The 23,080-nt window shown below is 50.9% G+C and overlaps 1 non-coding gene and 1 pseudogene across 1 annotated transcript; both read right to left on the reverse strand.

Annotated features, from left to right (window-relative positions):
- Window positions 1-3,455: 3,455 nt before the first annotated feature.
- Window positions 3,456-3,646, reverse strand: LOC121852074. The gene has a single exon (XR_006086051.1). It is a non-coding gene; the product is annotated as a U2 spliceosomal RNA (small nuclear RNA).
- Window positions 3,647-6,775: 3,129 nt separating this feature from the next.
- Window positions 6,776-22,722, reverse strand: LOC121852073 (annotated as a pseudogene).
- Between the last annotated feature and the right edge of the window lie 358 nt (window positions 22,723-23,080).

Raw genomic sequence — 23,080 nt, forward strand, 5'->3', positions numbered from 1 at the left:
CACGTGACCGGACGAAGGGGGGCCAGGGGCCCCAGAGGGGAGCTTGGTGGTCACGTGGTAAGGGGCCCGACCTTCCCGAAGGATTGTAAAGGGGGGCGTGGCCGAGGGCGGGGCCGGCCATGCCGCAGCAGTTATAAGCGGGGCGTGAAGAGAGAACTGGGCTGTTCAACCCCGCGATGAAGATGCCATCTGCGATCCTCGAGTCTCCGATCTTCGTCCGTGATCAGGCAGCCTGTTAACCTGCCCTGGTAACGTTATGTAGTAATTCCTCCTCATGTATATTGTTCAAGTTGGTTGTTACGTGTTAATAAATAGTGTTGCCTCCAAGTTGAGTGTGCGCCTCAATCGAACCAATTTCATCATTATGGAGCAGCACGGCTTTGAGGCTCCTGGTTGAGCTGTCAATGAAGGGTCACCACTCATTCTGGTTACAGGCGATTCCAATTGCCTCGCACAGACTGGTCACATTGTAGCAGAAGCAGAGCCCATCTTCACGGGTGAATAAGCTGAAAAAGGTTGAAGCTTCCTCTAAACAGCGACTTGCACACCTTCATCCAACAAGATCCACTGCTTGAGCCTCGACGTCAAAAGCTCGGCATTGGACTTGGTGAAATCAAGATCTCTGATCAAGTTGTTGAGGTCTTTTTGGTTGGGGTAGTATGGGTTTCTCTCCTCAGCTCCACCTCTGAAATTGTCATCTGGGCCTACAACGCCTTCCTTGCTCTCCGACTTGCTGCTACTCTCTCTCCGGAGGAGTGGGTACGGGGAGCTCATGGCAGCGTGGCACCGGGACGATGGATAAAGGAAGGTCCGGACACATGACAGCAGGTGCATTCTTGCCAGTCTGACGTTTGGAGGGGTCCACCATGCAGAAGTAGCAGTTGCTTGAGTGGTCAGTGGGTTCATGGCTCTATTTATTTTCATGGCTCTTTTTTTCCCCTCTGGACCATCGTACAAAAATACATTTATTTGACCCATGACTAATGTGTAAGAGATTCTCGCAACATTTTTAATGTATGATATATTTTTTCAATAACATTGAAAATTGGAAGACATTTTAAAATTAAAAACTTTAATAATTAAAAAAATGTTAACAAATTTTATAAAATCTAAATTCCGAGCAACAATTGTCCATCTTACCTTCCAGAGTTTTTTGCATTGCTCACAGGTGAAATTAGGTGCCCAGGGTTTGTCTTGATCCCCGGCAGGCATTCTGAAATATGCCTTGTAGGCCTCACAAATCTTAGCAGATGCTTCCACAGAGTACTTTTTCACTCTTGTCTTGATAAATTGACCGCAGACATAGCAAAATGTGTCTGCCGGATGCTTGCAGCCTCTTGATGCCATCTCGGAAAAATGCAGATATGTATCCACTTAGGCAGCTGGAACTAAACTGAACTAGTGGGCTTAAGGCCCTTGTATTTATACTACTATTATATTACTGGAAAGCTCTAGAATGTTCTAGAAGTTACTCCAAGTTCACTCAGCACTGAATCTATCTGGAAAATTCGGGAAAATTGGTAAATTTAAAAATATCAATGTTCTGGTCACAAAAGCAAAGTTTGTGGGGAATAATAGCCATTGTTGAGGCTGCTGGCCCCCGGGTCCTCACCCGGCGGGGGCCAGCCAGGGGGGGGCCCGCTGTCTCCGGGTCCCTCACTCATTTGAGAGCCGCTGCTGCTGAGCTCCTCGTTCGCAGAAGAAGGGCTGCCGCTCTACGGCTCCTCTCCCCGCGCCCTAGCCCCTCGAGTCTGCGAGTCCTGCTTGTGGGGCATAGCTCGGGGCTGGCACACGGCTGCCTGAAATCAACGTGTCGCTTCTCAGTCACTCAAACGCGATATCTCCGCTCACACAACCCCGCGCACCAATCAGGCGCGTTGAATGGGGGGTCAGGGGTCGGAGGGCAATGACGTCGCTTGCACATACACTGCCGCCGTGAGTGGGTAATGGAGATCGTTTAAAGAGCTGTGGATGGGTGGGTATTCGGGATGGGTCTCAGAACAACGCACCAATCGCACGCGCAGAATGGGGGATCAAGGGTCAGAGGGTCGAGACGTCACTCATACCGCTTAAATGATTAGGGGTTTTTTATTGAGGATGATTTAACGGGCTGTGGGAGCGGGTATTCGCGATGGGTGTTAGCCTGCACGCAGCGTGGGAGTCCGCAGCCACAGGACGAAGCGCGCACTCGCGGAGCACCGACCACACGCGTTACGGCGAGCGCACCCACACCACCACGTACTTTCCTCACACTCGTAGAAACCACACGAGGCTGTTATCGATCACTAACGATTTATTCCCGGCGCATCTGTGAGCTATTACTCGAATCAGTCTGGGTCAGCAGGGCATGTCTAACCTATCTCCCGATGGTCTAAACCCGATCTACCTCGTCTCCTTGGAATTAACCTCCCTATGATCTTACGCTAAGTCCCAACTCTCCCTTGCGTACTCACGGTTCAGCTGGAATGTGCGGGAAGCCGTGGAGAGGTGAGGCTGCACGAAGTTCTCCTGGGGCTTGGCTGCACTGGGACGCGTCTCACGGACGATCCAGTGGCCGGCTAGGTGAATACTCCGATCTCAGACTTCAGAAGAACACGACTGACTTCTCTCTACCTTCTCTTGTCTTTTATTGTTACCTACATCAAAGAAACTTCGCCGCTGATCCGCTGGCCTTCCCGGCCAATCAGATCGCTCAGATTTTCGTGCCCCGGACCGTTGCTTCCAGCGACGTCCGCATCTAGGTTTGCCGCTAAGCTCCTGACCAATCAGAGGGGCTGCCCTGTCTTCCCGCCGTTCGTGGCTCCGCCCCCTACCTGCCTGCTCACCCGTGTGTGTGGTGTGTGCTTTCTACCCGCGGTGGCTGGGCAGTCCCGTCGTGACCATGTAATTACAACCCAAGTCACAGCGCCACGGTGCGAGTTCGCCTCGGGGGAGATCGCCCAATTCCCTGGCCGCAGGAAACCGTGAAGATTAGGCCCGTGAGAGGGCTTCTGGGTGAAAACCTGTCGGCCAGGTGACCTCCCCTCGGGGGCCTATGTGGGGTGTGTTCATGCGGGGGGTGGTTAGGGAAGAGCAGCGTCAGCCCTGTCGCTTGGTGGTGGTGGGGTCGTAGGTGGGGCGCCGGCAGAATGGCTTCGCTGCTGCGGCATCACACATGACAACCGAAAGAGTTGGAGGACAATCGCATGAGGTGAGACATGAAAGACCAAACCGGCGTTACAGATGTCACACGTGATCCAGGCGCAATACAAACAGGACAGGGTGGTGCACTCATCCGAGGTGTGTTCTCTCTCCACACGCAATGCGCTCATGTTCGCGCTAATATTTAATGAGGTTACCGTACGAAACAGCGGGTGACCTTGTGCCGTACGGGCGTGGTGACTTGTCACCAGTTGCAAATTGAATTCTCACACGTTTACACCTCTGACATTTGTTTACATTTTCCCTCCCAAGCGGGGAGGTGCACCATTCCCGGAGAAACTGCAATACCGGGTTGATGCGCGGAGTGGACGGAGCAAGCCCCTATTCCATCTCCCTGTCCCAAAAATCAATTTAATATAAGGTACCACAATGTGGTACGTATCAGATATTAAACTGATAAGAACAGATACTACACTTGATCTTAGCCAAAAGGCCGAGAAGCGATAACTAAAACCTGTCGGTGGTGGGGTACACATACCCACACAACTTCCATCTACGCTATGGGTTGAAACCATGATTATCACAAAAAAGCTATCTCACATATAACATAACCATATGCCATGTATATAAATATCGTAAATATCATAAATAGATTACTTAAAAATAGTATTTTTGGTGCGTGAACCGAGCAAAACAATTATTACAAACCGGCGCAAAGGCTTATGGGAGTCATGGCAGTGTATATCTACGCTATGGGACGCAACCACTATTGTATTCGTATCACAATAAAGAATACCCGAGATGTTATGACATTTTAAACAACTTTATATACAATACTTGAATTCAAGAAGCTACTTTTTGCTCCGAAATTATTTCATCATAGCAAATTATTAGCATTCCGCTCATGTCAGCACGGTCCATTCCCGCCTTGCGCCACGTGGTGGCGTACAATGCGCACACATCACCACAACGTGCGCTTGGTAATAGAATGTACCGCAATGCGATTCAAATCGCTCCTTTTCGCTACACGTTATCACACATTCAAGCCCAGCGCATCTTGAGACGTGGTGACATTGAAGGGCTTCCAGTAACAAAAAATCGCACGTATTGTAGCGACATTTTGTCATGATGTAATGACCTACCCGTCAATTATCGAGTGGTCTATACGATGCTGCTGCTGACCTGTAAGCCTCTCCACGGAAGGTTCGACTCGCTCTTTCTCTGCAGAGTTTCTCTGTTCTCTCCCCCTGTTCTGCATGGGTTTCTTCCGGGTCCTCCGGTTTCTGCCCATAGCTGAAAAACCCACACAATGTAACTCGTATTGGCCAAACATCCCAATGCTGATGAATTACCTGCAACTTACTCAATTGGGAATAAGCATAGCTTCATTGCCCCAGTCTGTGACAAACCTGGCATGACCCTCCTAAAAAGAAACGTCGAGGCTCGGGTAGGGTGGTAGTAATAATTCATAAGCTGCGTATCTGTAGTGACATTGGGGATGTTACTATATGGTGCCGGCCCTAGAGGGCCATGGCATGCGATGGACTTGCATCGTGGACAGCATCGCGTGTGTTACAGTGATGCCGGCTTTGCAGGCTTCGGGCGCAGAGGACCCGTCGACCCGGCCTACTAGTCTCCGTGAGGAGCCGGTTTCGACGGAACAATTGTACATTCCCCCGGATCTCCAGGGTGAGCGGGCCCACCTCCCCTGGGGGCCCGGCATCACAGACTCGCTCAAAGACTCGTTTCCGTGATCCCCGTGCACACACACTCCCACACTGTCAGTTGCTTGTCGCGCTCGTTGAGTCGTGGCGGTTATTGGCTGATCCTGGCCGCTATTGAGCTCACGAGCGTCGTGACACGGTGAAGGTGGGAGGTGTTGTGGTTTCGTCGGGTATACACTTTTCTCTCTGTTGGTTTTGCACATTTGTGGATAGTGTAATTTTTGTACAGGTGGATTGGGGTATTTATTGTTGTTCTTGTTGTTGAGGCACAATTGCGTTTTTATCGTCTTTTACAAACTTGCTCGTTTTGAAGGGGGAGTTGACAGCCGGGACGGCTGAGTGCTACGAAGGAGGGGGGGGGGGTAATGTAGTGACATTGGGATGTCACTGTATGGTGCCCGCCCTAGAGGGCCATGGCGTGGGATGTACCGTAGTTACATCGCGGACAGCATCGTGTGTGTTGCAGAGTGATGCCGGCTCTAGCAGAGCACGGCGTGCGATGCAGTCATCGCGTACACCCAGTAGGTTGGTGTAGTACCAGCCCTAGCGGGGCTTGGTGAGCGCTGGATAGTGATGGCACCACGCATAGCGTGCAGTGCGGGAGAGTGTCAGCCCAGGGACAGGGTTGCCCCAGGCCATGGCACTCTGGTTGACCCCGTAGGCACGTGATCCGGAGTGTCCAAAGGAAGGCCCCCAAGTGGGGGGGGCTAGGGGGTGACCACGTGTCCGGGGGAGCTCTCGAGATGGATCGAGAGCTGGAACGCTTCGAAGGTGGGCGGGGCCAAAGGCAGAGCCGGCCCCGACCCGGGAGGATATAAGGTGGGTCCCTGGGAGGGACCAGGGTTGCTACGTTCTGCAAGCTGGAAGATCCACGTTTTACATCTGAAGAGGCACCAACACGTGGCCCGGGACCCGAGTCCGGGTCCGGTACATTGTAGCCCTAACTTGGTCACCACCCTAGGCTCTATCTGGTAAAGGGGCAGCTACCCTTTTGTATATACGTGTTGTGTAATAAATGTGTTGCCTCTGAAGATGAACGTCTGCGACTCAGTTGGACTCACTCCATATCTATCGATCCACACTTAACTGCCCGAGAGCCATGGTTTGGCTACTCCTGACCCAGGACATATCTGTGGCCTGTTGCGAGTGCCACACACACTCTACTCAAATAATGTTTATGGTTGAGAGCCGCTGCGTTACAACAAGCACCACGCAACATGCACACGGTGATATCACAATGTAGAGACGGTACAGTGTTCATCAGCAAATGCTAAAAAGTGTGCACCAGAACATGGAGAGATGAATGGGATGCTCAGAATTACACAAAGACAAAGAGAGCCGTGGATCAGGAAACATGCAAATCAGAGATGACATACCGGTCTTCATCTCGCGGTGGATTGTTTGGAGGTGACAATTCAAGCATTGAGAAATGCATAGACTTGTTGAGACAGACTCAAATAAAGTTTGTGTCGAGTCCCATTTCTTTTAAACAAGGTGAATCTACGAGACTGTAGTGAGCGACGTATGTATTGGTATCAATGGCATAACAACATTATCAGCTTAGGGGGGTGCGAAAATCGGTCAGGTGGGGTCTCAATATTTGATTTGCCCAAATTTACACAAGCCAAATGTTACCACTCTAATTAAATGAAAATAAAATGTGGAATGTAAATTACAGCATTTTCATAAAAAATAATTGAAACTGCGTTTTAAATGTGTTCTTTTACATTGTTGTTGAAAATATATCTCATGGTGGTTGTCAATGGGGCCCAACTCATAGCTTTGGCCACCACTGGAGCGGCCAAGGTACCCGTGCCACTACACTAGTTACCGCTACTGATGTGCACTTATGTATGTATGTTGAACTTCTTTCGCACCGGACGAAGCCAACCTCGCTAATCGGATCTCGCTCAAGTCCACAGCTCGCTGGGCAGCATGCCCTCCTTGGAGTTGAGTGAGGGGTAGAGATTCTCGTCGGCCAGGAAGCAGAGCGGGAACTGCACGAGGAAGCCGCGAACTTTCTGCAACTCTTCCGCGCGAGGCCTGGCTCGGCGGACGCCAGGCCTGGGCTTGCCTGCCACTCGCGCAGCTCTCCGTAGTTGCGCACCTCGTCTGTCGGGAGGCAGCGGAACACCTGGCAGCAGTGGGGTCGGAGGTCACGAGAAAGGAAGTTGCCTTCTCGACGAAAAAAAGAACGTTAATTCACGAGTACGCGCGTATTCACGGCATTCTTATAGCCAGGGCTTAATTCGCCACTCGATATTTTCTGCAATGCTGCTAGGCTGCCTTGGAGTAAGGTTAATCGGTGTGTAATGACACCGATACACATTCTTGCTTGACTAATAGCCTTGATTGTGGACACCAACACTATTCTTTGGGCCCGGACTTTGGTTCTTCATGTACGAACTTCGTCTTCTCTCCAAGCGTCCCTTCCACTTGCGCTATCCTCTTTAATATCACTCAAAAGCCTCCTTTCTGGAAAGTTCGCTCACTCTATTTACTTCGGCCAATCCCTGTTCTCCTTTTCCAACGGTTGTCAACCGTTTCCCCGACAGTCAACCCTCGTTTCCCGCCTTTTATGTTTAAATTTCTCCTCCAATCAGTTTAATTCTCTGACCCTAACCAATCCTCTTTGAGGCTTCCCTGCGCCAATCAGAGGCATTGACACACTTCCTGACTGTCCGTTTGCACGCGTACCATGTCAGGTAAGTGGTCTGTTGTTTTCGGTCTTTACAGGTGTAAGGCACTACTACCATTACTACGAGAAAACACGGTACCGCCTATTCATAATAATCCTATATTATGAACCTTATATTCCTATGAATGAAACGAGGCAAAATACAGTTGGTACTACGGTGCAGCTACAGATGCACTGAGGAGATACTAGAGAACGTATAGCAGTGGATAGAGAATGGACATCACCTTGTCGTAGACCATGGCGTTGCGTGCCGCTGTGGTCACCCACACCTCCTTGTAGAAGCGGTCGTGCACGGGGTCACTAACGTCTACTGTGGCATCGTCCAACAGGCCCAGGACCATGCTTATGACACGGGACACAAGGGTGAGACACAGAACACAAAATGGGATGCAGCACGGGACACAAGTGAGGGGACAGAGGACTTGGACAGCATGGGGAGGGAGAGGGCTTCTTTACAGTCGTTGCTCAATTTTTAAATGGCACATTTTATTCACAATGTCATAAACGAATCCACGAGATGGCAGACGTATCATGTGATAAAAGATGGCGGCACGCTTGCACAACTGCACATCAGAACTTGTCTGCCCCTCGGAGGGGGCGTACCGACAAATGGAATGTGCCGAGGAATGGAGCTGCAATACGTTATCCACGAGACGCAGGCACGACACTGAACGTGTCTCCATCCTTACCGGAAGCAGTGCGTGCGCAGGTGCAAGGCAAAGCGGCCGGCTTGGTAGGGCCGCCCGTCCATGGTGGACGGCACCATCTCGCTGTCCTCCACCATCACTGCTATCTCGCTGTCCCTGCGGCCTAGCAGGCTGCGGTCATTGATGTTGGCAGAGCCTGCAAGCACGGCGGTGTTGGTGGTGGTGATGAAGGCAAGGGATCAACTCAAGGGCGGGTGTCAAGAGTCAGAGGGATTTTTGTGGCGAGATGTTAACTAGCTCGCCAGGTATGCAGGAGGTCGTGGGTTCGATCCCGACCCTGACACCTATTGTATATTTGGAGTTTGAATGTTGTCCCTGTGGTCGCATGGGATTTCTCTGGGTCTTCCTGTTTTTCCCTCCACATTTAGAATCAACGTGCGTTTATAGTATTTGGTTGCTATAAATTTCCACGTGATAAGCCACTTCATTTAGCTATAATTTGTGGCCAGGTTGCTTCTGAAAAAGAGCTATACAGCTCAGTGGGACTTATCTGGAAAAAAAAAAAAAATTGTTTGTTTAAATGAGCATTGAGGCAGTGCTCATCTCCCATTAACAGCCCTTAGCCAGTGGTGGAAATTCCACATTCCTATGGTAGGCGTCAGTCTATCCGTAGAAACCATTGTTGACTTCCCCACAAAGTGGTTTGTATTTTACGACCCCGGAGGATTGTTTACGCGACAAACCTTACTAATTGGCTGTGTCGGGCGGTGGCAGGTTTAACAACACATTTATATTTACGTGATCTACCCCCAAAAATTCCTGTATTATTGGAAAAGCATGCGTTGCTTATATCAACGCTCCTTACATACGGTGACGAGGATGTGCTTATATGAGGTGGGGGAGATTGTGGTGGCCGCACCGATGATGACGGTGGTGTCATCGGCGATGAGCAGCTTGCTGTGCACGTAGACAAGCTCCGTGACGAGGCGGCCGTCCAGGTTGGCGTGCGTGCGCAGACCGCAGAACGACACAAAGTGCATCCAGCGGTCGCTCACTGCCGCACGCACGCACACAGACACGCACGCGCAGGCACACACACATCCACACACGCACGAAGACACGTACGCACACACACGCACCCATACACGTACACGCACCCACACGGATGCAGACAAGACAAAATTCCCCCGTGTAGCCTTTAACAGATTGTAGGGGGCAAGTGCTGTTCGCGAGCACCTATGAAGGCCGGCAAGGTACACGAGGGGGTGGGTGGCCAGCACTACACCCGGCCGCCTTTGTCTCCCCAGTGGCGATGTTTACACACCGCACCAGGTACTCATTTCAGACTGAGTCGACAAAGGGGAGGCCCAGGACCGGTTCAGGTAATCGTCACTGGTGTTGGCCGTCAGCGGGAATAGAACTCGGGTCGTCGGGTTCGAAGCACAGCGCGTTAACTGCTACACCACCGCCACACGCGCGGTGCCAGAGGTCAGCCATCAGAGTTTCAGCCCCACAGCGTCGTGGGGGCAGGGTGAGTTGCCCCCCTGCCCCCTTCCCACTGCTCAATTCTTAAAGTCTAGGGAAAAAATTGTTGGCAAAAAAATAGCACATATAAGTGATGGGCGTCGCAGCCTTTACCGCGACACACAACGGAGGTGAGAGGCAGAGCGGAATACACGGTGGACAGGAACAGATCGTGTCACTACCCGTTGAGTTCAACGTTTATAGCATCTGTTAAAAGTTTGTTTAACATTAACTGTGTTGTCCCCCCCCCCCCTGCCGGCCCTATTTCTATGTTTTTTCATGCCTCCTACTTTAAACAGGTCACGCTACCAGGCTGCACGGTTTGGTAACAACAACATCAACAAAATTCAACCGCAGAGACTAACGCCGTAGCGGCAGCTGGAGGAGGGGACATGGTAGCACTCACTCTCTGCTTTGAGCCTTTCGATGATGGAGTACTCTCCACGACACATGGTCCTGAGGAATAAGACAGAGGGGGGTGAGCGTTTAGGCCAGTGAAACCACAAACTAAACTCTTTATTTTTTTATTTTACCAGGTAAGGCCCACTGAGATATATACTGTATCTCTTTTTAAAAAGTGACCTGGCCACAAATGATACACTCAACGAAGTGGCTTATAATCATCATCACGTGGAAATGCATTGCAGCAGCCAAAACTCTGCAGGCAGTGGTGATGGTCGTGAAGGTCGACTCCATTCCTGTGGGTCTGGAGACTCGAGATTCGGTTTCCCCAGGCTTCATTTAACAGTCAGTGACCACTGAAAAACGGTCCAGTGTCAGCCATCTTTGGTTAGCATTACACCTATACATGCTTAGCAATAGAATAGTATTGCTATCTCTAGAGGCCGTGCAATCGACTGTGTAACTATTACAACTGCTCTATGTCCTGTTACACCGCCATATACACGCTTACATAAATCACAAGAGCCCCCATACGGTCAAGTATTAACGCTCCCTTACAATCGTCCCTGGGGTTGGCTGTCCCACCCCTGGACAGCCCACCACCTGTAATTGAGGTGCATGACGGCCTGGATGGCATTCCCGCCCCCCGTGGTGATGTCGCCCTCGAAGCCCGGTATGAGGGGCAGCACCACGTACACCCGGAACGTCCGATTCTCCCTGTAGGTGGGGTGAGGGCAGCGTGGGGGTGAGGGCAGCGTGGGGGTGAGGGCAGCGTGGGGGTGAGGGCAGCGTGGGGGTGAGGGCAGCGTGGGGGTGAGGGCAGCGTGGGGGTGAGAGCGGCTCGCTCGAATACCAGGAATAACAATATTAATCGTTGTACAGTAGTCCCTCGGTTAACGTTTTTAATCCGTTCCAAGAAAACTACTGTTAACAGTAATAACTGTTCATCGAATATATATAAAGATCACTGGAGTCTTGCAAGAGGGCTGTTTCCCTTGCCAAACAGAAAACGTCTTAACGCTTATAAATGGGAGCCACTGATTGGCTGAGGGCATGGCTCAGCCACATTTACGAGCGCTCAGATTAGCCGAAATTGGCGCCATCGTGTGCATAATGTAAACGTAACGTTAGTCAACATTTTAGCGTTAGTTGAAACCATGGGGTCCTATGGGAGGCGAAACGTTAACAAAAACATCGGTAACTGATGTCACTGTTAACCAAGGGACTACTGTACAGTACTTTAGAGGCCGACCAAAACTGAATTTCTGGTTTCAGCCGAAACCGAAAGTTTAACTACACTTTCGACCAAGACCGAAACAGAAAGGTATATATCCGAAGTTACCGAGCACAAGATTTATGAAATACTTGTTTTACTACCTGGCTTCGCCCGGGACCTGGATTCACCACGGCTGGCCGCCTTTGTCTCCCAATGGCGATGTTGATACACCACACCACTTACTCGTTTGAGGCTGAGTCAACCTAGGGGAGGCTCAGGACCGGTTCAAATAATCGTCACCGGCCGTGAGCGGGAATCGAACTCGGGCCGTCGGGTTCGTAGCGCAGCGCGCGAATCGCTACGCAGTCGCTGCCCCCCCCCCCCCCCCCAGGTGCGTGACGTCATTTATTGACGGCCCCAGACCATGGTTGCGGCTGTAACCTCGCTCGCAAGGTGCTGCTGCTGACGTGCGTGTGTGCAGCCTATCGCATAGGATTGCCTAGCGCCGACTGACCGGCTGATAGACTTAGCACTAGCGTTATATTCTAAAAATAGATCTTCGTTTGATGACCGAAAGTCTATATCAGTTTCGGTCGAAACCGAAACAAGACCAAAAGTTACAAATTGACTTTCGGCCGAAACTGAAAGTATGCCGAAAGTGGCCATTTGCCAACTTTCGGCGCCGATACCAAAACCGAATTTCAGTCGGCCTCTACAGTACTTATTTATCCAGAAGAGCCATACCGAGCCGTAGTATTCTTTTCCAGGAGGGTCCTGCTGCATTGGGCTTCTATTAAAAGACGTTTTCAGTCCAATTAATGCTGAGGGTGTTAATTATTCACGTGTTTGGGAGGAAACCGGAACAACACTCAATTCCCGTACAGATGGAAACAGATGCCGATGAGTCCACTTTCCGTGCTACCTTCTTCTGGCAACAGACTTGTGAAGGCCTGGCATTATTGTCGGTGCTGCCCTGTACACACTTGTTCTTAATGTTAGTGCTGCCCTAAATTAGCAAATAATAACCCACAACAATACGTTATGTAGAAAGTCTGGTTTCATTGTAAGTAGGTAGATGAAATGGATGGAGCGAGTGATTCAGCCCATCGGGTTGCCCCCATCGGTGGGAGATTGGTCAATAAAGGCCATCGAAAACACGTCAAACCGCCTTTAACCAATCAAGATGTTCCCTTTAATTTCTCCAATCCAGTTTCTCTAAAATATACTCTAATATTGATTTGAACAGCCTTGGTGATAGTGCATCTCCTTGTCTGACTCCCCTTTGATTGAATTATATTAAATCCTTCGTGGAATCTCCATGTGGCGGTTCCATCTATAACTGGTTTTTATCATTAGAAAAGTTGCATTGGCACACCGAAATAGCATGCAGCCAATGAGCTTTCCACATTAATTTATGCAGCAAAGTGACGTTGGACTGGTTTCGATTCAACTAGGACTCATCAGCAGAGCGTGACACCTCCGACTAGCACAGTTGGCCACGTACGATGCGAGAGAAGTTCAACATACATACATATGTGAAGACCGAAAACAACAGACCACTTACCTGACACGATACGCGTACAAACGGAGTCAGGAAGTGTATCAAGCCTCTGAATGGTGCACAGAGGCTTCAAATGGAATTGGTTAGTGCCAGAGAATTGACCCAATTGGTTGAGAAATTCAAACGCAAAAGGCGGGAAAACGAGGGTGAGCTGTTGGGTAACGGTTAACAACCGTTAGAACAGGAGGACGAGGATTGGGTGACGGAAATGGGGGTGAGCGGAAAAAAAGGGGCTGGAGGAATATAAAAGGGGAGAGCACGAGTGGAATGGACGGTTGGAGAGAAGACGAAGTTCAAGCATCAAGAACCGAAGCCCGGGTCTAGGAATAGCGTCGTGTCCAAAATAAAGGCTCTTAGTAAAGCAAGAGCGTGTGTTGGCGTCACTACACATACATTAACAACCAGAAAATATTGCGATGTACAGATGGTACCTGTAGGCCTGCAAGATCCTGTCCACGAGGGCATCTCCCACCTTGTTAAAAACCGTCTTGTTGTCGGCACAGCTGATGAAGAACTGATTCTGTGGGACTCGCAAATAATCAGACCGTTGACACGCAGAGTGGAGGCAAGGGTCAGTGCCACACACGGCACGCTGGGAAATGCTAGTGAAGTGCCACTGGTGGTGTGGTGGCTTGGCGAAGTCGGTGGTGTTGGTAGAGCAGGTGGTGCCAGTGACATTACTGGTGGTGTGGTTACTTGGTGGAGTTGGTTGTACTGTATGTATGTTGAACTTCTCTAGTACCGTATGTTGCCAACCGTGCTAATCGGAGGTGCAGGGGAAGGTCAACAAACTAAACACAACAACAAGGAGTTCGAACGAAATTCGTTTTCAATTTATATTTAAAAGTGCATAGCTCCAGTGGCTTCCTAATATCGGAAGAGCGTTCCAAGACAGGTGCAAAAGCGCATCTGAAGCGCGCGATGCTGTGACCACCGCCTTTGTTCGCTGGTTAGCCAAAAGCCGCTACTGTTAGGATGACCGGAGTTCGTTTGATGGTTTATGCTCCTTGACGAGACCAACAAGGTAATGATTGTGACCTCATAATTATATTCGTTCGGCAACCGGAAGCCAATGCAGTTCGGCGAGCACCGGACGGACATGGTTGGACCTTGCAGTATCCGTAAGGACACGTGCCAAATAATTTTGTACACCACCGCTGGCGATGTCGCTGGTGGAGTGGTGGCTCGGTGAGGTTGCTTGAGCTGGTGGCGCGGTATCCCACCTCTATGTAGATGTAGTGCTTGCTGCTGCGGATGGCCGATAAGTACGCCAGGTGGATGGACTCCTCGTGACATGTGACCCCCGCTGACCAGTGGCTCACAGAGCGCAGCACCTGGGCCGGCGCATCACAAATTGACCGCGGAGCAAACGCTGTGGCACATCTCACGTTTTATGAGATAACGCACACCACACGAGCGTGTTTCAACAAAGGACAGGTACAGCCCATCTGTCAATATTATATATTATTATAATCCACTGCTGGATAAAGGTTTCTCCACACCGTACAGTTCGTTTGGGTTATCTGACTGGACTTCACCATGTTGTTCAGTGTGAATTGAGGAAGGTGGGCAGCAAAGTTGTGGGAGCATAGATGTACAGTATAACACTTTAATTTGCCGCACTACCCACAGTATAGCCCAGAAGCAGCCTATGACACCTGTTTTATGCATGGTGGTAGCACATCTAAGCCCTGTCCAAGTTGACCCCTGCTCAGCTTCCGAGATCTGATGAGATCGGGCACGGTCTGGGAAACTTGGTCAGAGGCATGGGTCGACATCCAGGAGATATTTAGAATCCGCATCGGGTGGCAACTTCAATCTGGATGTGAACTTGGCAAACCTGCACGTTGGTGGCCACGGAACCAGGCAGGGAGTAGTGGAGCTGCTGTGACGTGCGGTGGGATTTTGGCAGCAGGAAAGGGAAGGAGTTCCTTTTCGACTTCTTCTTCACGATCTGGAAGGACATCGCATTCCCGCGAGTCATGAGAAATGTACGTGGTACCCCGTAGTCGCATCGAGCCGACATCCTCGAACGTGATGGCTTAAACTAAGCTCGGAACTATTGTTTTAATTTACCAGATAAGCCCCACTGAGTTATCAGCTCTTTTTCAGAAGCGACCTGTCCACAAATGATAGCTCATCGAAGTGGCTTATCGTGTGGAAATTTATGCAGCCAAATACTCTAAACGCACGTTGAATCTAAATGTGGAGGGAAAAACCGGAGGACCCGGAGAAAAATCCACGCAACTATGCCAGGTTTGGGATCGAACCCACGACCTCCTGTATACCAGGCGAGGTAGTTAACATCTCGCCACCATGCTCCCGGCTTCCACACCCTTTTCCACTAGCACATCCGAGTGGAGCAAGCGCAGGGCCCTCGCGGAACCAAACAGTCAAGGCTGGCCTCACAAGGCCAAGCAGGGCCAGGGGGCTGGGGCTGTCGCACATCTACTGCGCGTGACGTCAGTCAGCACACGGAGGACACGGCATCAACCGTGTTCATCAGCGGCACGGTTTGGGCTCTGCAGTGGAAAACAACCTGGCATCTCAAATCATGGAGGCCTGGCTTGGCACTTCCCTGGCGACTTCATTTTATACATACAGAGCATGGCCACATGAGGCCTACCCAGGGCTTAATTTCTCATTTGTGGGGTAGGGTCGTGACTCATAGCCACATACATAGCAAGGGGTATAATGGATGTGGGGTGTACTGGGAGTGGAAATATTGTTCAGGTTACTGACCCGGGCAGACCTGACGATATTAATCCCTGGACCTACTACATAAAATTGGCCCATCACCATAAGCACCTTAACCAAACTAATTCTATATCAGTTGATGACGCTACGGTGTGTGTTAATGTGTGGTTCATCAAATGTATTTGAATGTCCTCTTTGGCCTTCAGTAGAGGAACCTGTTCCTCACCCCTCCTCCAGACATACAGGGCAAGGGAACATGCAGGGTGCAGGAGGTACGACAGCCCCTGCATCCCCTTTGCCTCCCTGAAATTGTAAACACAGCAGCAGATGCGACAGCGGTAGCAGCATCTGCTGCTGTGTCATCACCGCAAGCAGTAGCAGCAGTAGCAATAGAAGCGAGAGCAACAGTAGGAGCAACATCATCATCATCAGTGGCAACAGTTTCAACATCACCGTCGTCGTCTTCAGTGGCGGGCGCACCTTGGTGAAGTTCCAGCGCTGGATGAAGTGCCTGGCGACGTCCCGCGCCGCCGCTCCATGCACCGCGACGCCGGTGTCGTGCCACGGCATGCGCGGCGTCTTGTAGCGGTCGATGAAGTCTGCGGGCAGAGCCGCAGCCGGGCGACCGATGCGGTGAACCGGTGAGCCCCCTCTTGTTGGTGTTAAGCGCACGGAGCTGGCTCGGCGACTCGGGCGGTGAAAAAAATATATACAGGGCGATCTATCTATAGATACCCCACTCATTGCCACACTACCCCCACCCCTGAACTGCCGTTTACTTTTCAGCAGGAAGACTGAACATCGTGAAAGCGATGGCTCCGTGTCTCGCAGCGGAGAGAGTCGAGGAGGATTTTAGACGTGCGTTGAGATCGCCGAGAGCTGTGTAGAGGTGCAAAGGTGTTATAAGCACCCTTAGCAAAATTTAATAACATAGCAGAGCCATAGATATCAAACACTTATCAGTGCCTACCTTATTACAGACCAATTCGGACCCTATTGGTCATCCCATGCCCTTTTAAATTTCAACGTTCATCCAACAAAGTCCCATCACAAGGAGAAACAAACAGACAAAAAAATGTGCCCGTATTGAAACGAATTTACGCCATATGGACCTGAAAACCTTAGCAGAATAGCATAAAATAGCAGAGCTGTCACATCCATGGACGGGGTGGATACATTTCAGAGGGAGGAGAGAGGCAAAGCAGAGATTAGTTGAAAGGAGGGAGAGAGAGGGAGAGAGGAGGGGAAGCAGGACAGGATGGTGGCTGAGACTGGGAGATGGACGTGTCAACAAAGAGAGCCCTTCCCCATGTGCTGAGCCTCTGTGTTCCTTCTTACAGAGGCGTTGAACGAGACGTCTTGTTTTCTCTACCGCGCCCTCGAACTTGAGTGCCCGGCCGCCAGGTGGCTCAGCGGCAGTGCGGGCAGGGGAGGTGGGGAGGCTCGCAATCGGAAGGCTACGAGTTCAAATTCTGGTTGCGAGTTGACTCAAGCCATCATCCCTCTGGGGCCGATAAATCGAGTAACACGTTGTGGGAAAGTCCTTTGGTAAAACTTGCCCCAGCCATAAAATTATGGACTTTGATTATTACTTTAGTGGGTATGTATAAAGTATATCTATATGGCTCACCATGTATTTCCAGCACACAAATTCGAGGACACCTCTTCGCAATGGCCGTGGCTATTCGTCATCCGACACAAGACAGTAGCACCCCGGTTTACGTCGGGGATGCCTCCGTGAAAGATGCGATTACGAATATCAAAACGACGTCGATCAAAGCGATTTACAGGGTACGGTGGAGGCGAAGGCTGAGAGGCGACGGATAACGAGACAGGACGGGCGACGCTGTCAGCGGCGTGAGTGTGGGGTTGAGGCGACGCTAATCAGGTCGTCGTGGTATTCACAAAGTGACCGCGTATTTGAGAAATGACGTAAAAGGGGAGGCGTAAATTGGGGTATTACTGTCCATCAGTCTATCAGCAAGCTGGAAAATATTGTTAGGAATGTAACCCTGCATATCCCTCTCGTCGATCCACTGCTGGATGCATCGTATCACCGAAAGAGGTTGGCAGCTCCGGGAGGCCTTCATCCAGCAGTGAATAGATCAAGGCTGCTGCTGCTGCGACTGATGATGATGATCAATTCCTGGCCACGACTAGTATCAGTGGCGAGTGATATCCGAACGATTCCTGGGCGGCCCCCTTAATCGACCCACACTGACCAGCATGGTGAAGTATGGTCAGACAACAACTTGTGGCTGAATGACCGACACAGTGCAGGGAAGCCTTCATTCAGCAGCGGATTGAGAAGGGAGCAGTAGAGACACTGACCGGCAAAGGCTTGTCAAGCTGCACCCAGTCCTTGAGTATGAAGTTGCAGTAGTCTTTCCCGTGCCAGAAACGTTCTTCACCACACACCGAGCCTGCAAAGACAAATATCCTCCGAATAGCCTTAACAGACTGGGTAGTACTGCCACCAAACTATTTTTTTCATTTTACCAGGTAAGGCCCACTGAGCTGTGTAGCTCTTTCGCAGAAGCGACCTGGCCACAAATGATAGTTCAACGAAGTGGCTCATCATGTGGAACTTTATAGCAGCCAAATACTCTAAGCGCACGTTTCTAAATGTGGAGGGAAAAACCAGAGGACCCGGAGAAAATCCACGTGACCACAGGGAGAACATGCAAACTCCATATATCCAGGCGTCAGTGTCAGGTTCGAATCCCCCGACCTCCTGCATACCAGGCGAGGTAGTTAACATCGAACCACCGTGGCACCATGTAATAATGTCAGCATGTGCTCGCGGCCGCTTTACCAACAAACCGCATCTTTTGTCTCCAGCTCTCTTAATATCTTATGGCTCTTTTATCTCCCTTATCGATTATTTGTATCTCTTTATATCTCGGGGGAGGGGGGGGGGCGTAGCTGAACAGGACCAGCAGTGAATAAAACACGGCGTTGGCTGTCGCCGGTCGGGACCCACGCGAGTCGACGCCGTCGTCTGCGCCACGGTTGCCGCTGCGCTCTCGGACGCGGTGGCCGGGAGCACGAGCGGCAGGGGTCCCAGGTGCCTGCCGGACCCTGCGCTGCTCTTGGAACGCTCCCGTGACAATGACGTCGCCGCTGGTGTCGTGATCGTCGACGACGACGGTGGAGGCGACGGAACGATGCGGAGCGCGCCCTCCAGAGAGCTCGCCAGCACGCACGCCTCGTGCAAGCTCCACCTCCTCGTGCAGCTCCACCTCCTCGCGCCGCTCCACCTCCTTGCGCCGCTCCACCTGCGTCGTCACCTTTGACTGCCGAGACCAACCGCTCGTAAAGTCATGTACTCACTCCTTCATTTAATCATTCAAACATTAACCCATTCGTCTCACCGTCACGATCGTGATCAGCTGGATGAGGCCTCCTTAAGTCACTGCAACTAGTGAGCGGCCTCACACAAAAGAGGCCCCCTCATAAGGGGCCCCATTTTGTTGAATGAATAAAGTAGTCCCATGTGGAATTCTGCCCCGTGCCTCCAGGAACCTTTGGGTGGCCCTGCCACCTCCAACCTCACAGTTCCCACAATGCATCCAGCACCCGTACACTAGCCAATCTCATCGCTCCATCTCCAAGGTGGACGATCTCTCGGGCGCTTACACCCACTCACCTGTATACTCTCGCCGTACCGCCCACACCCCCCTCACCTGTACGCCCCATCCCTAATGGCCCCTCCGCCCGCTCACCGACGACTCGCGACGCGAGAGCGAGGGGCTGCGTTGGGTGTCCGGCGCACGTCGCCCACGTCCGTGAGACGGTGCCGCTCGTCGTCCCAGCGCCCGTACGCCAGGTCGATGCCGCCCAGCAGCGCCAGCGACTGGTCCACCACCACCAGCTTCTCGTGGTGCGCCAGAACAGCACCGTGGACGACATGTGGTCCGGGTGCCTCATCACCTGCGGCCGCACCGTGGGGATGGCGGGTTTCACCGGCTGGTCATGGCGCTGCGGTGAGTTGCCGGTTCTGAGAGCTCGTTTAGTGCGAGGATAATTGCGGAAGTGGCCTTCGGAATGAAAAAAAAATTTGTTCGCTAACATCAAAATCTGAATATTTATTTATACTAGAGGAATTCGATGAGCTATAAAGCTATTTTTCATGGCGGGTCAGAACATTACAACAACAAAAAACATGATAAGAGTAAACTAATGACTTAAAAAACATAAAAAAAAATCTTTTTTTAATCAGGTAAAACCCACTGAGCTATTAGCTTCTTTTTCAGAAGGGACATTGGCCACAAATGACAGCTCAACGAAGTGGCTTATCACGTGGAAATTTACATCAGTCAAGTATGTGATGTTTCTAAATGGGCCGAGCCAGTGCAGAGTCTTCACAGCACAGGTGCAGAGTCTTCACAGCACAGGTGCAGCGTCTTCACAGCACAGGTGATTTTTTTTCAATGGCTAGTTGCCGAGTCCAGCCGGACCCACACCATGACATGCTCGCATCAATGAATTTGCCTCAGGGCCCCTGCACTCGCATACAAACCCGTAGACTCACACAGAGGCCATAGACTTACACAGTCATCCATAGAGTCACAAATATTGTGCAATTAGTTGGTGGTCTCATCCCGATCACCAATGAATGCACACACACAAACCTTCTATTTAATTTGTTTTGCTCTGAATCTTTGGCTAAATTGTAGCTCTGAGAATGATAAATATATTTTTTTCCAGAGGTGTGGACTCGAGTCATGTGACTTGGACTCGAGTCAGACTCGAGTCATGAATTTGATGACTTCAGACTCGACTTGGACTTGCATAACAATGACTTTGTCCCACCTCTGAGGTGTGGACTCGAGTCATGTGACTTGGACTCGAGTCAGACTCGAGTCATGAATTTGATGACTTCAGACTCGACTTGGACTTGCATAACAATGACTTTTGTCCCACCTCTGAGGTGTGGACTCGAGTCATGTGACTTGGACTCGAGTCAGACTCGAGTCATGAATTTGATGACTTCAGACTCGACTTGGACTTGCATAACAATGACTTTGTCCCACCTCTGAGGTGTGGACTCGAGTCATGTGACTTGGACTCGAGTCAGACTCGAGTCATGAATTTGATGACTTCAGACTCGACTTGGACTTGCATAACAATGACTTTGTCCCACCTCTGAGGTGTGGACTCGAGTCATGTGACTTGGACTCGAGTCAGACTCGAGTCATGAATTTGATGACTTCAGACTCGACTTGGACTTGCATAACAATGACTTTGTCCCACCTCTGAGGTGTGGACTCGAGTCATGTGACTTGGACTCGAGTCAGACTCGAGTCATGAATTTGATGACTTCAGACTCGACTTGGACTTGCATAACAATGACTTTGTCCCACCTCTGTTTTTTTCTGCCATGCAGCAAGCATTACTGTTACAGGGCAGGTGGGAAAAGGTTGCCCCCTACTTTGTGCACCTGAGGCAACTTGAAGGAATCTCAGAGGTAGTTCTGTGGTGTCTGCTTCCTCGAGCTATTTTACTGATCACAAATCACTCAGGAGCGCAGGGTGTGGGGGGGGGGGGGGTCTTGCCTTGATGTTGGGGTGGAGATCCATGAGCGTTTTCTTGGTGTAGCCACTGTTGATGCCCAGAGCGAGTTCCACTTCCTTGTAGAGAAGCACGAAGATTCGCACTCCCTGCTCCTGTGTGAGACACCAGCACCACTATTATCAACAACAACACCGCCACCACCTCCATCGCCACCACCACCAGTACCACCGCTACCATCACCACCGTCAGCACCTCCACAACCACCAACATCATCAACAACAACACCGCCACCACCACCTTCACCACCATCAACAATAACACCACCGCCTTCACCACCTCCATCGCCACCACCGCCAGCATCACCACCGTAGAGGGTTATGATTTACCTCCTAGGCGAGTTGATGACTTGGCTTGATTCTGTGTTGAAAGTTTGATTTAGGATTTGATACTTTTTGGTTAAATTTAGTTTGCGTATGGGGAGCAACGAGACATCAATTTAATTTCATTGATTCAATAAAGAGTCTCAGCACAAAAGTGTTGTGTTAAATATGGGGTCTCTATTCGTGCGGCAAAATTTCAGTGCTGAAATGTAAAAATATCAGCATGACTGCCACGCGACAAACTACAGCTGGGCACGTGGGAAATTGCAGCGCCCATCTAAGGGACTTCAGAAGTAGTTCTGTGAAACCCCTTCAGTGGGCCATTGTCTAACATGCGGTGATGCACTACGAGCTGCACAACTGTAACGAAACTGGGGAGAAAAAAGAGAAAACCATTCAAATGAAGGAACACCAATCCAAGGTATGATCCGTGTGATTCTAACGAGGATGTCAATGCGACGATCTATGATCAATGTACGCCTTGCGCTTGAGAATGCAGTCCAGGCGCCACGTGTTCCCATCCACAATCGGCCTCCGCAGGAAAATCTCCGGGCTTAGCCTGCATGAGAGGCAACCAAATCCCGACATTATCCAGTCATCAGTCAAATGTGGTGTTCGCCCTTTCTCAGGCCAGGTCCATACCTGAGCGATCGCTAAGCACAAGCGCATCGCTCCTTTCGAAATCACGCAACTAATCGTCGCCCGCCAACTGCTTTGTCCACACCTGAAGCGAGTAGCTGCACGGCAAAGACAAAGAGCGTCGTCAGGAATCCGTAACAACCACTCACAGTTGTGCAAATGTGGAGTAGAGTGGTGGTTAGCGACTTAGCGTGCTGCGCTGCAAACCCGGCAGGCCGCGTTTAATTCTCGGCCAGTGAGTAACGAAAGTGCATGTATACGAACCAGTCCTGGGCATTGTCTGGGTCGACTTAACCTTAAGTTAGGACCCTGGTGCGGTGTCTAATAAAAACATCGGCACTGGGGAGACAAATGTGGCGGGGCGTTGTGCTAGCCACACCACCCCATGGTAGCGCCGTGCACAATCCATAGGCGCTCGCTAATAGCAGTTTCCCCACAGAGCACGTAGGCTGTGAGCGTGTGTGTGTGTGTGACCGGTTGCCGCGCCTCCCACCACCAGTCGCAGATGAAGATTTCTTCCGTCGCTGCCTCCAACGCAACTGCCACGGCGTCAAATACCCGGCGGCGTTCACGAACCTGCGCGACAGCGCCATGCCGGACATGACCCCCAAAGTTTTACGCGGTTTGAACCTGCGGCGACGGGCGAAGGGAGCACGTGTCCGAGCTCCCTCAGCAAGTCTTATTTGACAGCTGTGAAAAATAGCTTTACAGCTCGCCGGATTCCTGCAGTATAAATACAGATTCTGAGATTGTAGCTGGGCACTGAGACGGTTGAGGTGAGGCAGGATGTAAGGTGCTTTTGAGTTGCTGAGGCGTTGCAGCAAGTGCCCTACATCAAAGCAAATCCTCATGACACCCTGAAGTGGAGCTGCGGTGAGGTGGCTAGCAGCACTACGCTATGAACCCGGCGACCAGAGTAAAAAAAACATATTGC

Source organism: Callorhinchus milii, unplaced genomic scaffold (genome assembly GCF_018977255.1).
Source record: "Callorhinchus milii isolate IMCB2004 unplaced genomic scaffold, IMCB_Cmil_1.0 Scaffold388, whole genome shotgun sequence".
NCBI lineage: Eukaryota > Metazoa > Chordata > Chondrichthyes > Chimaeriformes > Callorhinchidae > Callorhinchus > Callorhinchus milii.